General features: G+C 41.5%; 1 protein-coding gene across 1 annotated transcript in view; it reads right to left on the bottom strand.

Annotated features, from left to right (window-relative positions):
- CNNM2 (cyclin and CBS domain divalent metal cation transport mediator 2) overlaps window positions 1-19163 on the bottom strand; it is a 110157-nt gene that overhangs the window by 21092 nt on the left and 69902 nt on the right. The gene's annotated exons all lie outside the window — the stretch shown is intronic.

A 19163-nucleotide genomic window follows, 5' to 3' on the forward strand; every position in this document is an offset into this window, starting at 1 on the left:
TGAAGTCCTTTCTGTGACAGGAATGATGATAGTAAGAATATCATCATCATGACCCTTCAAACTGGCCTCTATACCTTTGGTTGCCAGTTTCTCCAGCTGCCATTGAAAACCACTCCTTTGTAAAGCTGCATAAATAACAGCATTCATTCAAAGGGTCCACCAAAAGTAAGTGGCATTTTGCAGTACAAATACACAGATATCATTATGCTTTCTGAACTACCAGGAGGGTAAGAAACAGTGTCACTCTTCCTTCTGATCTCAAAAAATATCCCCAGCTGTGGAAGACAACCAAAATAGTTCAACTTTGCTTAGACCCCTTTATATGCAATAATGTCTGCCTGTTTTAAGATTCAGATTATTAGACTAACAAGCATGTAAACTATTCCAACCCAGACTTAGTCATGCTTAAAGAATGAAAATATCCCGAACAAATTAGACAAGGGAGGAAAACTTATCAACTACTGATATAAACACTGCATCAGGTCAAGTCAATTCACTTTGGTAAGTTTTTCACATCTGCTTTCCCAGGGACCCAACATAAGCAGTTAAAAACAAATTCTTGGTGAATGCTGTCTGTCGAAAGTTAAATTCTTTTGCTATTCCCAGCTTGTGATCATTTAAAAGGAATTTTCCAAAGCAGGGTCTAATATTAGACTCAAAATGAAGTTTCCATTCCACTTAGGCGATATTCTCACCAAAGTAACTACTGCATAATCTGATTGTCTTGGAGCTACTCGTTTAGATGCAGATGGACATACTTTAAATACCAACTACACAGCACTGCTGAGTCTTATCTTGAGGAGACCTTATTCTACAGCGAATTAATAGAAAGATGATTTGTGATTTTTAAAGTACCAACATTCATATTATACAGAAAGTCTTTCACTGTGCCAGGTTTTATGGGTTTTCTGTCTCTGCATTCCTTGCAAAACTTCCAGCTCTTTCTACTGCTCAATGAACAGCATTAAAGTGATTTCATAAAAACATGAAATATTGAAGCACTATTATTACTGCAATTCCCCTGTAATATATTACTCCAATCATATCCTTTCAACAATAACAATGTTAAATAAGAACTGCAGCAAAAAAAAAAAAAAAATTCCACAGACAAAACAAATATTTATTTTCCAGTGCCTGCTCAGGTATTAGTATATTTGCTTTCAAGTAAAAAGACACTGCTCCTTCAAAAACTGTTTCTATCACACACCACAGCAGCTCATTAGTACATGCTTATTCAGGTGCTAATTCATCAGGGTATCTGTTCTCATATATTAGTAAATGGCAAGACCTGTTCAAGTGGGTTAAATTAAAAAAAAACAAAACAAACCAGCCAAACAAAAATGCCAAAAGGCAATGCTATCAACTCATGTTTCAGCTTTGAAAAAAATCATCAAATTCTAGCCTTTTCCTTCACTTCTGCACTGCCTATGAAAATACTGAACTAAGTGGTGAAATTTGAAATTTTGAAATGAAGTCTTTCTAACAATGGAGTCCTGAACACATCTACAAGCAACATCAGAGATTTATGAAAATGGGACTGCGGAAGGACCTGAGGAATACAATGGGAAGCTGTGCACAAGTTTCATCCACAACAAAAGCTGCAAGCCCTTCCCATCAGAGTGGTCCCCACCAAGATTTCAGCATCACTAAAACATGTTGTGTTTTCCCCATTCAAGCAGCTTCAAGACTCTGACCCAACCAACAGCACCTAATGTGAGATGAGTGACCAAAATCTGTACCAGCATCTGCCCTCTTAAGCAAAGTGAGCTGGTAAGACAGGAGTTATGGAGAGGTATCAGGCACTTTGCACTTTCCACAACGAAAAAGAAGGCTAAAGACACTTTTTTCTGTCCCTGCTATGATCTCTGATTTTAAAGGTTTTTTAATTATCATCCAAAGCATCAAGACCATTGAAACTTGTCATCATGACTGGATTTGGGTGGGTATCATCGATACTCAGTTCTATGCTCATTATTAAATAAACTACATGTTACAGAGAATTTATCTGCTAAGAACAGATAAATTACCCACACACAGGGTGACACTATCCTTTCTTCCCTCCTGACTGTCAAGTTTTCCTGCTCCAGACTTTCAACCCAACACTTTGCTGGGGTCAGATGAATTTAAGCCAATCTAATAAGCTGTCCCTAAAAGGCTGCCTTTTGCTCTCAAGTTTTCTCCTTCCTTTCTATTGGCTGCAACACTTATGAAATTATTTGATAACACAGAACAGATCTGAAAATCACATTTCTTGTGTCTTTGCAAGTTCATTTTGACCCAGATCCAATAATTTTCAAGCAATCACCAGACAGTGGAACACACATCAGAGGTGGTGATGGAGATGTTATGAAGATGCATTCCCAGACTGGCTGCCCTCTCACCACAGAAGACTGCAAAATACCCTGCACGTATGGAAGTAATCAAGACATAAAAGGCTAAAAGAAAAGCTAGGAGTGCAAAGACCTCTTTATACATAGTAAAAGAGCACAACACAGCATGTGCTCAACTGTTAAAGTGGCCTGTAAGTAAAATAATGACTCCTCTGAGTGTTTGAAACTGAAATTGGCTACAGTTTTATTCAAAGACTTTATCAGGCCACTGGCAATTGTCGTACTATTTTATTCAATTGAAAATGAGTGGTTTCAGCTTGTATTTTCCATTGCTAAAGACATACAGTACAGATCTGGTAGGGAACTGAACAAAGAAAATATCCAGCAGATAAGAAAATCTGGACTGCGTATAAAATTCTTAGGGCTTTGAGAGCAGAACACAAATTAAACAGAGTATGGGGAGTTCTGTACTCTAACCACACTTCATAGATGACATTAATGCTTCTTTAATCCCTTGTTTTAAGAGTTGATACAATGAGATTTAACAAGTGGAAGCTCTGCAAAACTGCCAGGTCTGACAATAAAGGCAGAAACGTGATGTGTGACCCACAGCTCTTACTGTGAGCACGAGCAGGCAGCATTTGCTTTCTGCCTCAGCTTCCCCCTGTGCAGTGACAGACAGTGACACCACCAAGGGCTGTGTGGAGCTGATACCTGTACACAGCCCAAGGCACCAGCTGACACAAATGTTAATATCTCAGTTACATTCACAGGCAACTAAAGCACCAAACAGTAAAACATACATCCAGTAAACATCAGTAAAATCCATGGTAAACATACATCCAGTCTCATCCCATTGCTCAAAACCCTGCCAGCCAGCTTAGATTTTGCTCTGTAGAACTACTGATTAATTTATTACGCTAATTAAGAAACATGAAGATGCTTAGTTAAATCCACATGAGTTAGTGAACTAGAATGAGCTCCTGGGAGTCCATGTGATTTACTGACCACATAAAACAGACTGGAACAAAGAAATGCCTGAAATACTCATTCTCTTACTGTACCATGACAATTTCTTGAAAAATATATTGTAGGGGGAAATTCTCCCATTGATCCTGAGGCATTTATACATCTAGAGCAAGGACTTCAAGAATATTGTCATGCAGTTCAAACCAGATATGAAAACATCTCTTCCAGGTCTGCTCTGGTCACAGGATCTTGACTCCATGAAGAGTTTTGCCATTTGGATGGAGCTCTACCCACCCCACTCTGACATGTCACTTCCCCACTGACAGAAGAAATGGGATGACAGACACATTATGGAGTTCAATAATTGCAAATTCAAAGTCATAAACCTGGTACAAAATAACCCCATGTGCTGGCACTGGCTGGGTGAACACACTACAGGAGTCAGCAGCGTGCCCCTGCAGCAATGAAAAGGAACTGTGCGCTGGCATCAGCACACGTGCAGCTGGCAGGTCAAGGGAATGGATTATTCCTCTCTATGTGACATCTGTGAAACCACACCTGCAGCACCAGCACTCCGTTTAGGGTTCTCCAGCACAAGAAAGACATCAAGAAACTCAAACTGTTTCCGTGGATGGATCCTAAGGTGGGCTGGAGCCTGTGATGTGCAGAAAAAGCAGAAGGCACTGCACTGACTGAGTCTCACAAAGAAAAGGCTAAAAGGACTTAGAAGTCTTTCTGTACCTCATAGGAGGCTATGGAGAACACAAAACTAGAGTCCTTTAAGCTAGATACTGATGGGACAAGAGACAAAAACCACAAATTTCAAACATGGAGACTCTCTTTAAATAATGAAAACTTGCGCCTCACGAGGGTGGTCAAACACTGGAACAGGAGCCCAGAGGGGCAGTGAAATCTCCAACTTTGGAGGTATTCAAAACTCAGTGACCTGAGCTAACTTCAAAGGTGGCCTGCTCCAAAGAGGAGGTTGGACCAGATGACCTCCAAAAGTCCCTTCCTAAATTAGCCAGTGATTTTATGAGAGTCTGAAGGGAGGTCTGATTGAAATCCCAGGCCAAACTTCATTGCTGAATTTTCACTCCTGAATTTCTAAAAAAATTGCAAAACTTTCAGTACATAAGGATATATAAAGACAGCAAGTTTTACTGATCTGGAATGCCACAACCTGGCCTTGTATGTGACCAAATGTAGTAACAAAATGATGCTGCTAGCCAGACTATGCTGCAGAAAATTTGAATACTGCTGTCATAGATTTAGAGCAAACACAGGTTCCTAGGAATGAGTGATCCAACAGCAAAGGTGCAACTTAGGGGCTCTAAGCAGTGAGCCACAACCTGCAGTGATGTGTATAAGCTTACACTATGAGAAAGCAACTTGAAATGCCTCTCTTTCTGCTGAAGGAGGTTTATGAACTCAGTAACTGGGAGGGTTTGTACGTTTTATTTCCACCTGCACGCAGCACATCTCACTAAAGCCCCCTGGTTTCCTTTAAAAATTCAAAAAGAAAAATCAGTGTTAAATCAAAGCTGTTGTAGACATTTATAAAATGCAAGATTCTTGTTAAGTCAGTTTGTGGTAAAACAAGAATCAGGCTAGTCCATTTCTGTTAAATCTCAGTCAGTTTGCTGCTGGTTATTGCCCTGAAACATTAAGCCATAGCCTGTTTAATATGCCTTCAATGACATGGAGTAAAATCCCATGAGGTACTTAGCTGCCCTTGAATTTGCTAACTTACCGAAGTGTTTTTGTTTTGACTGATTTGTACAAAGGTAAACACTGGTCTGTCAGTGAGACTCACAGGTTTGACAGCACATTATTCAATACAATCAATTTTAAAACGTGTTGTATAATTTATCCATTAAAAATAACTCCCTCTGGAGTAGCCCTGGCTTGCAAGCAATTATACCAAAGTAAAAAGTGTTTTCCTAAATTTCTTCTCTGCACCACAGTTCAAGAACATTAAATCTCCCTTCTATTAGCAGAAATTTGCATTCAAGCTGTTTGCTTTTTCACTTTGATTATTTTCAATGGGGCAATCAGACTGCTACATTCTCTAAATACACAGCACAAACTGGTGCACATTGTCTTTGGGTTCATAACACAATACCATTCACAGAATCAAGAGAAATCCAAAACTTCTGCAAAACCATAATCTAGGTTTAGACTAGGCTTTTTAAATCCTGCTCTTTTCAGCAGTAAAACATATAATTTTTAATACATATTTCGGAAGGGAGCGTCATAACTAACATTCATTTAATACAGCCACATGAAAATCATCCAGACCCTCAAAGGAAATGAGTGAAAGTATCAACACAGCCATTGGGAATACAGTGATTCTCCTTTAAACCAGAGAGCTCAGTCTCCTACAAACATTAACTAGAAACCACAGCAGCCTTCACAGGAAAATAAAAAAGTAGCACTTTAAATAGACTCTTTGTGTTAAAGTCCATTTAGTGGGAGGACACCAAAAAAAGCAAAAATCAGGGAGAGTTGCAGAATTACTTCCTGACAGTGAATTGTATTTGTAAGGAATACTTTCCCAAGGGAAACGACAGAAGCTCAGTAACTTGCAACTTTGAAAACTTGACTGGACAAAGCTCCTAGAAAGGACTCAGTAATTCTCCAGTGACCTGTGGCAGATGGAAGAGAAGCAATGAGCTAACATTTTCCATCTACACCAGCCTATCAGTTGGTGTAGGCACTCCAACTCTGCTGCTGCTGCCTTCCCTTCAATCCCTTCTGGTAGGATCTTGGTGAGACACACTGGCAAATTTAATTTGCTTTGCTGCTGCTTCTGAACATGAGAACACAGTTCTAGAAAGCTGCAGCTTTACCTGCAACTGAACCAAGCCTGGCAACCAACTCAGATCAGAAGCTGGGAAGTCTCCATAGGTACATGAGAAAAAGAAATTAGATGGGAGCCAGAAGTAACTTGAGTGTAAGGAAAAAAGATAATTCAAACTCAGAATTCTGCTATCAAAGCAGAACTTTTAGGGAAGAATCAGATGTGAGAATATTTAGGGAAAACTGTTACAAGTATAGGCAGGCATCACGAATAAAATTGAAAAGTAGAGAGAAAAAGTTTCAGAAACTCCTTGAACATTACTAATGACTCCCTTGCCATGAACAGCATGGCAATTTCCCAGTGAGGCAGTGCTTTTGCAGTAGGAAATTTGTGCTGAATATGGCTGGGGTTAACAATAACCAGGGTCCATGAGGGTGCAAAATGCACACCACTACCCAGGCTGCTGCCAGTGCTGGCCAGAACTCTTGAGTTCAGCCTAGTAAATGAACAAACGTTAAGCTGCTTCCCAGAACTAGAAGGATTTTTCCGTCTTAGAGAAGTATCCACTGGATTTGAATTAGGAGAGGAAGAGAAGGAAAACCTAACACATGAGAAAGAAACCTCTCCCAAAAACAAAAGTATTTTTGGACACCAGTCTGAGGCTCTAACCTGAGTACAAGGATGTGACACCAGGACACAGGTGGCTTGAGATGAGAAACAGAGTGGAAGTATAAAAACAAAATTAAGGAACCACTTCAGAAGTGCAGCAAACTAAAGTTGAGAGAAGAGGTGGCAACAAGAAGAGAAAATACTGAATCTGGAGAGAGGCCTAGGACTATTGGGACTGACACAGAACAAAAAAGTTCAGATAAAATTTAAGGCAAGCAAACAGAATACTGAAGTCATTCTTGGTCATGGTTCAAGTGTTCCACTCTGGATTCAAAAGACACTGAAGTGTGACTTATGCTGATGTGATTTCCGCTGAGTCCCCACTTCCCAAGGCACCTTTTGGAAAGAAGTGTAAGAAATCCATCTCCTCACTGACTGGCACCTCACAGCACGATCAACAAGGAATTTTTTTTTTACTGTTCAAGCACCCTAAAAAGAAGTCATACTAATTTTATTACTTCCCTGTTTGCTCAAGATTGTCCCACTGATTTCAGCATTCCTTCAGGAACGAAGAGCAGGCACTGGCTTCCAGACGTGCTGCCAGCAGAGGGAGTGCAAAACCTTGGGTTTGCTGAGCTCCATGTTCCAGGACCTCCCCAGACCTCAGTCCAGCAGATGGAGAGAGTCCTGGATTCTGGTATCGGTGGGGCCTGGCTGCTAGCTGGATGCTGAATCATTTGGGAGATGTGTCCTTCAGCCTAGGATCCAGAGCAATGACCCCTGTCTGCCATGGCCTGTTCAGCATCTCCTCCTGCAGCTTTGCACTGCTGCTATGACTTGTCCCACCCCAACTTCCTCTGACTTCCCTGCCCTAGGGGAGGGACAATTTCTTGAGCCCTTCATAAGAGCTCAGGAGAGAAACTGTCACCTCCTTAGTCTCCTGCAGTCCAACAGGCTGCTACCACAAACCAAGAGTTAATCCACTAAATGCAAACAAGAACATCGACAGGTATACGTTTATGAGCAACAAAAATAGAAGCCAATCCAAAACAACGATTTACTCGGATGACTTTGATGTTCAGGTTACCAAAACACAACACCAACGGAAACAACAGCCTTGTTCTATATCACTGCAGCCAAAAATCCTACTGATCTAATCCATCCTTTAATCCTGCCTACCTCAATTCCTAGAACAGACTGGGTATAATTCAGGGAGCTTCTAGATTTTGGCATCTACACCATGGGATTTTAAATCCGACGAAGGTAAAGTACTAGAAGGCACAACAGAAACATGTTTGGACATTAGGAGAAGGTTAGCTGAGGCCAGCATGCTTACATAAGAACCTAAACCATGATGAGAGCAAAGAACATGAGCTGAAAAGGAAGAGCAGCATCTTGGGACTGTGGGTCATGAAAGGAACTGGGGGCTAGATATATTCTCTCTGTTTTTTTTTTTTTTTTTTTTTTACTATCATCATCAGCTGCTATAGTTTACTTTTAATTCACTATTCAGGATATAAATTTACAAGGGTTCTTGTGTTACCAGCATCTTAGTTCATTAATATTCTATTTTAATGACTTGTTTTACCTCAGGCCATTTATATCACATGCAGTTTGCAATTCCAGCAGCTCCAAACCCAGCCTGGTCGATGGCGCCATCAGATTTTTCAAACTCAGTGCAAGGCTTTCAAATTTATACTGTGGTAGAAGCCAGAGGAAGATTAACAAAAAGCTACCCTGTTAACTTTCTAAATTGGTGACACCACCTTCATCCAGCAGGGTCTGTACAAGTCCAAGAGCACTTAGGTGTGTGCACTGCCACAGCGCCCGAAGCTGTGGGATAAACACAGCCCTAAAACACAACCAGTGCCAGTGACCTTGACTTTGCACAAGCGCAGGATCGGGGCCACGTGAGCTCTGACACTGCACATTTGTTTCTCTGGAACGCAACATGGGCACAGGGATTCACACTCTGCCATTACAGAGCAACTCCCAAGCTGTGCAGCACAACACCAAGGACACTGCAGCAACCTGCAGACACAAGAAACACAGCCACCTTCTTCCACTGGCTTTTGGTTTGGGTCAGGTCCCACTGGGCAGCACTGCAGGAAGAGCTGCCACAAAACTGTGCTTCACACTGCCAGCAAATTCAGGGAGAACAGGGAACATCCTCTGGCTGGAAAGTGACTCTTAAAAACTAAATGTATGGCACAGCTAAATGTAGAAAAGTGCCAAGGCACTCAAAACTACAGAACCCGGGATTTCGTAGGAGCAACTGATTCAAGCTTTCATAGGTCACGTTTTCATTTTGCTTTGGTGCAATTTCAGCTAATGACACAAGATCACAGCTGGATCCAGATCCATGCCAATGACACAAGATCACAGCTGGATCCAGATCCATGCCCCCTCATTGAGAACACGTGCACAGCAACTGTTATGGATACTGGGAGGGGGAGGAAGCAATTTAAACCACCCAAAGACATACTGTAATTGTTGGACACCAAAGCAGAAGTACAGAAGAGCACCTGTGATTTCAGAACTGGGCATCACAGATATCTAAATGCCTGCAAACAGCAGGTTTTTTGCGAAATAATAATACAATAATATACAGAGAAGGGGAAAACCTCTAAATCCTTAGCAAAATGCAAAATTAAATAGATCTTGTGTTAGTTTTAAAGCCCATCACACAAAGAGGCCGAAAGAATTGGTTCAAATGCTGTGACTCATCCCCAGGAAAAGGAAAAATTACAGACAACTGCCTTGTGTGAAAGAATGACAATCCTGATGGTACACTTGAATGCATTCTTACTCTTTTCCAAGAACAAATGTAAATTGCCTGGCTTTGTTCCTAGGAGTTATCAATTACTCATAAATGTAAGATCTTCAAGTGAATTAGTAATATAACATCATCTTTTCAACCACACAAGGCAAGATTAATCTTCTGAAAAATGGCACTACTGGGTCATATTTCAGAAATGGGAACTTCAAAGATCAATCTCCATGGCTATTATGCTATTAATACTTTTAATTACTGACTTGATAAAAAACTTCTTAAAATTTCCATTTGTGAACAACCATCTAATTAGTGTTTTTTTGGGGGGCACCCTGCATAGCCCTCTGATAGGCTGTGTTTGTCCAGAGCTCTTGAAGGAGGAAGGAAACCTCTCAGATAAGACAGCAAAGCCCTGCTCCATCAGCAACAGCCACTGGAGAGAACTGGAGATAAGGTGAAGTAAGAGCCTTGCCCCTGAGCAAGAAGACACTGGAGATAAATGAAGAGGAAAAAAAGGAGTCTTAAGAGATTGAATTTGTGAACTTGCCACTTGGTATTTTTTCTGTGATGAAGAGTTCCCTTGCTCCAGAAGACTAACTCAGGACTGCTCAGCAGTTCTCCAACTGGGTATTGATGACAGGGGATAACATGTCACTCACACCTACATTACAATATTATTCAAATTCTCCTTGTCAAATATTTACATTAAGTGAAGAGCTGTAATATTTTAGTGACATAACAGGAATTCTGTAAGAATACTGCTTCTTTCATGATGCTTAGTTCAAGGAAGATGTAGTAGAGGCAGCTCTGCTTTATTATCCTGCAGAAATCTTTACCATTATTCTAGCCCCATCCAAAACTAATCTGAATGTATTTGCTTGCAAATAACCTAACTACCAGCTTTAATATCCCTGACATCTGAGACTGTTTATTTTGACAATTTTACTCTAGAACAAGCTTTGTGGCATAACATTTCATAGGGAATAGGGTTATTGATCTAAGCAGAACACTTTCATTTAATCTCCTCTGGCAAGGGACAGATCTCTACTGATTGCTCACCTTTGTTCACAAATGTGTGTGTTAGAGCATCTCTTTGATTTTGCTTAAGCCAAATAGATAGAGCTGTCTAAGCTCTAACACCATGCAAGAGCATTGCATCCAGGTATCTCAGGACAACAAAGGCTCAAAAGTGTCTGTGTGAATTATCTGGTACACACAGCTTCAATCCATTCATGCGATGTACTCAACAACTCCTGCAACACTCACAAGTTACAGCGAAGCATAACTCCACTAGGTTTGGAGACAACCTCAATTACCACGGCTGAACCCACCTTCACAGGGCAGTTTAGCATCCCTTGTGAAGGGCAGAGGGTGAATTAAAACTCAAGCAATCCGTGCATGTTTGCCCATAAAACTGTACCCACATTAAGAATGCAATACCAGCATCCCTAAAACACTCTGAGCATAGAAATGGCCTCAGAGAAACAGTGTCCTACTGCCGTGACTTCTGCCTTGCATTTGTTTATTTTTAGCTAGGATTAGGATGAATTTTTATACATCCCCATAAACGCTAAAGTAAAATAGCTCAAACTTCTGCTAGAAGAGACATGGACAACTAAGTCACGCAACATACAATACACATGCTTCATGCTATCTTCCGTGACTGCTTGCAGATCCAAACATCCTGGGTACACCACAGCAGCACAAATCCCAACCAGAAAACCAGTCTACTAGGCTCTGAGGACTTGCAGTTAAATCTACAGTATAAACAACAGTATTTATCTAGCATATCAACAATAGCAGAATGGATGTCTGTCACTGTATGTGGTTCACAGAAGAATATCCACAGACTGGGACACTAGAGTTTGGAAAACTAAAGATTACCAGCCAGACCTTTTCTTGGGGTCTGCAACTCTCGAGCTTCTTCCTGCATCTTCTGTTTGTTCAAGAAAGATCCTGCCACAAATGCAGCTAGAGTCAGGTGATGTTGCCTGAAAGAACAGGTCAGGGCTGAGCTTGCATCTCTGCCTCAGAGGGGAGCAAGAGGAAAAATCTTCTCTCTTACCCACAAAGACACTTTCATGAAACTTACAGAAACATGGTATTTCTGACTTTCGCAGATCAATTATTTTTAAAGCTATGGAGGACTATGGCAGGTAAGGAAAATAAAAAACAACAAACTGATTAAACTACACAAAATCCCAACCAAACCAAATAAAACCAACCAGACAAAAAAACCTCCACTAATCCCCCCAAGCAGCCTCCTTCACAGCAGTAGAAGCACAGTCCCTATGCCAGCCGCCAAATCACAGAAAACAACAAACTGCAAAATATTGGTATAATTTCCACTTGCAGGAAGAGGCTGTCATTCTTTCACAATAGCAAAGAACAAAACCCAAACAAATTTACTAGAAAGACACGAATAAAAATGATTATATAAACCCTGATTTTGTACCATGCACAGTTTAGGTGAAACAACATTTATTTCTGAGTAGAGCTCAAATACACATTTAGTCTAAATATTAGGGACTACATATGATCTAGTGCTCTGTATCTCAACATACAGCAGGTTCATTTGTGAAGGTCCCCATCCTTCCAGGAGCCTGGCCACAGTCACTGCATCCCTGTCCTTACAAGGGTTAGACAGATCAGTGAGCCCTGGCAGAAGAAAATGCATTTGGAGTTCACAGAGGGGCTATCACTTGGCTATTTCTGTAGTGTCTGCATCTAAAAAAAGATCCAGTTCACACAAGTAGCTATTTTACCTTACTGTCCCACAAGATCTAAATGCATTTTTTCCGATTACACTTTCCCACCATAAAATACACAACAAAATGTGACACATATTTTAAAATATTCCTATGAAAGGATTTGGCTTATATATAGAAACATGAGTATATATGGAAACATAAAAAAACTCCATGTTTATATATAGATGTCTCCTCACTGTGTAACTAATATTAGTTCATGGAACTGAAGTCACACACAATAACAACAACAACAACAAAAAGAATTAAAGTTCCAGGAAGCTTTGCCATAAAGTACACAAAGCAGAAAAAAACCTCTTGGATTTATGATAAGCTCTTCATGAAATACTGAATGGTAAATTCCCTTGAGAACTTCTCTGACAAGAAATAAACAACAAAGTAAACAAATGAGGAGACAAGTCCAAGATGCTCTCACTGAAGAGACATTTAGTTCACTGTTTTCCTTTTTTTTTTCTCCTCCAGCATTCCAACAAAATCTGTCATGAACCACAAGAGAGGCACAAACAGGTCTTCCTGGGGTCCTCTTTTAAAGCTCACCTCCTGGGGAACAGAAGACCATCAGCTTCCCTAACATAAAGCATTTCAAATGACTACCACAAGTGTTGCCCTTCTGAGAGTGCTCCACACTGCAATACCCTATCTGTATGGAAAAAATATACTTTGGTAGTTACATGAAGGTGACAGAAGTTCTTCAAAACTTATTTACACAACTCTGAAAGGTTTGACTTCTACTCTCTAATTATTCCTCCATGGTTTGGTGTCCCAAACACCCCATTTCTTGCATTTAACCAGAAGATTAATGTAAAATTGACTAATCCATTTTGGTGTTTAAGCTGAGGGAAACAAAACAAGCAGAAAATATGAGAGACATCTTTTAGAAGAGATAAAATCTAAATTCTTTTTCCATTCCTCCAGGGGAATTAGTAAAATGGATGAAGAATACTCCAACTCTCAAACCCATCTCATCACATCTACCCAAGCACTATCCTATCCACTTCAGTACTTGAAAGTGTCCCAGGAGCCTGTTTTAACATAGTCCAAACCCCCTGCTTGAATGTCTTCCTTGATGAGTACAAAACCCTGGTGAGAAGGTGAGTTTTCAGCAATAAAGGCCACACGCTTCTGTAGTGGTTCCACAACAATTACCATCAATAAAAAGAACATTTGCACGACCTGAATGAGTAGCAGATCAAGGTTTTCTTCTAAATTAAACTAATGTAAAGCACTATTTGTGGAGCTTAGTGAAGGGACTCGGGCAATAGCTGTGTGTAACAGGAGTGGCAGATGGCTTTACAGAAATTACAGTATTTATTTCCATATTTAAAGGCTTGTGGCATCTCACCTGCTTATTTCCATTACAACGGGATTCCCTTCTTACCAAAAAGCTATTGATGCTAAGTTGTATTCTCTCTTCCTCTGTAACTGCTATTGCATCAAATAATTGTAAAAGCCAACAGGACTGGGGATCAATAAAAATTGTGCAAATGAAACAGCAACATGTCAGGCTTTTCTTACCAAAACTTTGTACAGATTTCTGTCCCACTTCACAGCATTATAACTTTCTTGATGGTTGGAAATAATTAATTATATAATTGGTTCAGCTATTCAGGGCACAATGCAAGGGTAGCATTCTCTAACCTAGAGCAAGACTAGATCAGTGTGGTGACCACAGAACAAGAATAGTTCTGTATCCTGGGACCAGGAACTGCACATCTACTCAGCTTCACAGGAACACCAAGTTCTTTTAAGACTACAAGTGATCAGGAGCTCAGATCTATTGTTCATTGAGATGATGACATGTCTGGCAGAACAACAGCTCTTGGCAGGACAGTAAAATATTTATGCAGTGCAATAACTCAAAGAAAGTGACTTGCCAAATTGATGGCAACAATGGTCTTCAACCTTTTTCAATTTATGGACAGCTAAAAATGCTCAGTGGGAATGCAGAAGCCTTAACATTGAGCTCTCTACTGACAAAAGGCTTATTGTTTTTAAGATATCTTTTATTGAGACATCTAAAATAGTCCTTGGAAGCAAACTAAAAAAAATAAATTCACCACACTGCATAATTTTCTGGAAAATTTTACGCAATCTTCCTTACAGTATACAATAACCAAGACATAAGAGCCTGAAATCAAATTGTTACAGGTCCCTACACAATGAAGATATTCTTCCTTGTGACTTTAGCTTGAGGTTACATGATGAACATGGAGACCAATCATCACACAGAGTGGTCAAATGACAGAACTCAACAGCAGAAGAGCTGCAGGCCAGAGGGAGCATGGAGCGCTGGTCACCAGAGAGCCTGGGCAGAAAGGGAGATCAAACACAACACTGAGAGGGACACTCAGTGCTGCATCCCACATGGGTATATTTCTGAGGAAAGCTGAAGCTGAAATTAGGGACTGGAGACAGTGGTTTTGTTAAAGGTAGCATTTAGAGAATTATCAACAGAAACAAAATATCACAGAAGGGGAAGGGAAGGAAAGGGAGGAACTCTGAGAACTGCATATTAGATTCATGTTATTTCCACTGTGGGAGGATTTGAATCCATGCTCAAACCACCATCTCTGCCCCAGCTCATTAGAGTACCTAGTAATTTGCCTGCTCCTGTACAGTAATCCACGTGGGAGCCATTGCAAGGCAAGAAGGAGAGAGGCCAGCATTCCCCAGCCTCACTGGGGGCAAGGGAGCAGTCGGTGGAAGGAGCAGGAAGGTGATGGCAGGGAGAGTATGATTGTTTCAAGCACTGATGTGTTTCATCACATGTACCATTTCACTAGATATAAATATCAGCAAGTTGGCCTGGTGGCGTGACCATTGCGAAATGGCTGCTTCCTGCCAGAATCACAAGAGATGAGATCTGAGGGAAGGCTTTGCAGCTAATGCTAGGAAACGTTTTATGAGCAAAAGGAGCAGTGTCAAAGATCTTGAGGCAGAGAGCACAGCTGAGGTTGATTCTGTCCTAGATGTGCAGGGGCAAGACATTTAAAATGGTCCAAGAACAAATGGGAAGCTCTTGGCCACCCTTCATTCACCCAAAATGACAAGGTTCCCAGCCTCCATCATGTGCCTTAAATTCCTCATGGCATTCAAGGCAACATCACACTCTACCCTTACACTTCCCAGTTTAACACCTTGCCACGAAACACCCTTTCAAAAGCCCAGAATGAAAACAGTTCCTTTTTCCCTTGCAATGAGTCTGAGCCAACCTGATGACAGAGCAGAAAGCATGAGGTCCAAATCTTTGATCTAGAGGAACCATTGATCTGCAAGAAAATACTACAGCAATGTCTCCATTTAATATAGAAGATATGTTTTTCCAAACACCATAGCAAAATAGCAAAACTTGATTTGCAGAGGAGATCTGAGGGAAGATTGTGGTGCTCCTGGAAATTATTTAAAAAATGGGAAGGGGAAATACAGCAAGAAAGGAGCTTGAGAGAGATTTCACTGATCTGACAGGACAAAAAGACATCTTACAGAATCCTGCTATTCTGAAAGGAGACAGGGAATATCTTCATTGTTTAAGGGATTATGAAATGGTGACTGGAATGAAAATGTGCAAAACTTAGGTAGAAAGAAGAGCATGAATATGAGGGAAAGGATCAGTAGTGCTATGTGGTCTCTGGTATGTGGTTACTCTGGAGGATGAGCATAGAAAGATGGAAGTTAAGAACACACTAGGACAAGAAAGTACAACTCCTGTAGCAGTTTCTTGCTGAAGCAAGTAAGATACATCAAAACAAGAGGGGGGTTTGCACACAGAAATCCCCTTGGTCATATGAGTGAGCTGCCCATGGGGTTATGCTAAGCTATTCACGAGAAAGTCTCCTGGACCATGTGAACAATGAAAGCAGCCCTTTTTCCATCAATTTCTCCCAGAGTATTTAAAGATTTGGATTTTCCCATCTCATTTTTGGTTCATCTCTCTCTTCCTATAAATAGAGAAGCAGCAGTACATCCATCTCTTCATCATTTTTGGTGGTCTAGCATTGCACAGATGCTGGAATGTTTTTCTAGCAAATGATAAGCGATGGGAAACAAGTCAAAGACAAAGGACAAGAGACCTTGAGCTCAGATAAGTAGGAGAGATGGCAGTTTTCTCCTCCTTCCCAAGAGGCAGGTATCTTTTCTCTGGACCAAAAGGTTTTGCTTTGGAAACAAACACATCTATTTCTGTCACTTCCTTTAGATATTTAGTCTTCATGGGGCTGACAGTAAGACTGACCACGGTGCCCGAGAATGACAATCTGGCCCCCAAAAGAAAGCATTTCCAATCCAATATGAAACCCAAGGGAAACACACCCCTGCTGATAGGCACACGTCTTAGTGGACTAATGCCATGATCTGTGCTGTGCTCCCAGAGCCTTTATTTTAATCCCAAATCCAATAATCAAGTTAACGCTCTGTAAGGAGAGGCTGAGCTGGACATCAGCAGGTGGTCAGCTGCCATGGGAAAACAAGCGTGGTGTGGACAGCCAGACTGCTGAGGAAGGAGCTACAGGAATGCCTGTAGCTCTACCCTGACCCATAGGAGGTCAAACACACCACTGGATGTCCCCAAGAAAAAGAAAAACATGAACAGAAGAGGAAGGGCAAGGCACGGTGAAGGAAGAGAACACCAAGACCAGGCAGTTTGTGCTTGGAAGTTGCTTCCTAAGTCAGTGAACCCCCTTGGAGAGGCTTTAGCACCACACAAAAGCAGCACAGGTATCTCAAGCTGCAGTCCTGCTGTGCCACAACAACAATGAACAGGATGAGCCGTCCATGCTAACACAGCGATGTCTCTGATGGACAGGGAAGGAGCTGGGCAGAGACGCTGTGGGGAAAGCTAATGAGTTCCAGAAGATCACAGCCTTCCATCCCTGCTCAAAAATAGCAACTGTGGTCAGGGGTTTGAGACAGAGTCCAACCACAGCAATGGGATGCAGATTTTGAAACCACATGAGGTCAGAGTTAATTGACGGTTGGTCATTCAGAGGTCCTGGGACAACTTAAGATTCAACAACATGCTATAAAGTCCTGTTGAAGTTAGGCTCTGGTCTCCCATCCGTGTAACAACATCCCTGAGAACAGGAGTCCTGATCAGCACCCTTCCTAGACTTACCTGCTCAAAACTTTGGGGAAACAAGCAAATTTCCCACTAGCAGCAGAGTCCTGCAGAGCGTGGTTGCAAGACAGGCAAGAGAGAAAAGCTTCCAAAGTAGGCAGCAGTGGGCAGATTCTTTGGAGCTGGCAAGGCCACTGACTCTGGGATAGCCTAATCTACTAACAGGTAAATCCCCTCCACAAAACATTCCTTCCTGCCTGAAAACACTTATTTGGCAACCAAAACCCCCTGCTTTAGAGTAAGAGCTGGGAGGAATGTGACCTGTGGCTCCAGATGGGAGAAGGTCCCAGCACACGGAGTACCAGACTGAAAGCTGCCCAAGCCTCACTACAGGGGGGCTCTCCAGTGAACTGTCCCTGCTCCACTCCAATGCAAGATCATTGCTTGGCAGGAAGGACATTGGGTGGGCAGGCAGGAAATTTGGTGCTTGCTGTGCTCTTTAGGTACATGGACTAGATGACCTTTAAATGCCCCGAGCCAAACTCTTCTATGATAAGGGACTATCTCTCAGAAGAGTTGGATCTGCAGGAAGAAGGGATTGTGTATGGGGGTTTTGACAAACATCATCCCAAGTATAAGGGTTTAGCCTGCTAAGTTCTGAGGAGGACAATACAGAAGGGAACTCAACAGCCTAAAATGAAAGGCAAGAGACTTCTGCTTTGGACCTCACTTCTACATATTCCTGCACATTGCTCAAACATGGAGTCATAGCCCATTCTAGGATTTTCAGGAAAAGAGAGAGAGGGAATTACAAACGTGCCACTGAGAGCTGGCCAGCCCTGGGATCCTCCCAGCTCATTAATCACTCTGTTCAGCTTTTGCTCTATGAAGTGCAAGTCCTGTGTAGCAGCACGAGGTTAGCAAACCAAACAGATCAAACTGACTGAGATTACTGAGGAAGAGGCACAGATACTCTCTCCTCCATAATAAAGTAGCTAAAATCTGGCACACCCACTAAACCTAGACAAGCCAGAAAATGTCAGAAAATCCCACCTGGGAAAGTAATTTTTAACAGACAGATTACCCAAAATTATGAAGAAAGATGCTTTTAGTTTTTTAAATTTTCAAATATTTTTCTCTTTGCAGCCATCTAGGCAGAGAAGGATTGAATGCAGGGATGTGATACACTGCACTGCAGCCACACTGATGTCCTTGAATGGAGATGTCTCACTCCCTGCCCAGATACAGATTCACAGAGGTAAAGGGACTGCATGTGTGGCATGTGCCCTGCAGGACTCCCCGCTCACCAACCCAACTGGTACCAGTATGGGCATGAACTCAAAGGCAGGAGTGTACTGATCCCTTTTGCAAGAAGAGTTGGTCAGTCATGGTGGTTTAGTTTACACAGAGTGATGGAACAGCCCCTTACCAATGCAAATGTGTGGTAAAGAAGTCCCTGGACCTGCTGTGGCTTATCAAGTGTGCAGAGATAAGTCTTCTTATCAGGCCTAAATCAGTACGAGATTCAACTGATTTCCAAAAAGAACTTTCACTCACTCAGTCTCACATCTTACTTGTTAGTAGACACAAAACATTTTTCCCCACCTCAACAAATGACATTTCTCAAAGTGTCGGGAAAAAAGAAAAACAGAAGTAGTTTTGGGTTCTGCATCATCTGGGAAAAAAGATCACCATTCTGACTCACCACTAGAATAGGTATGGAAAAGTACTGGGGTGGCCATTGTGGGACTGACACAACAACACATAAAAAAGAGGAATTTTATATTTAAATAATAAAAATAGGAGGACCCAAGGGTAGAAGTATACATACAGATACAACCAACCAGCATTTCAAATT

Source organism: Cinclus cinclus, chromosome 7 (assembly GCF_963662255.1).
Source record: "Cinclus cinclus chromosome 7, bCinCin1.1, whole genome shotgun sequence".
Classification (NCBI taxonomy): Eukaryota; Metazoa; Chordata; class Aves; order Passeriformes; family Cinclidae; genus Cinclus; species Cinclus cinclus.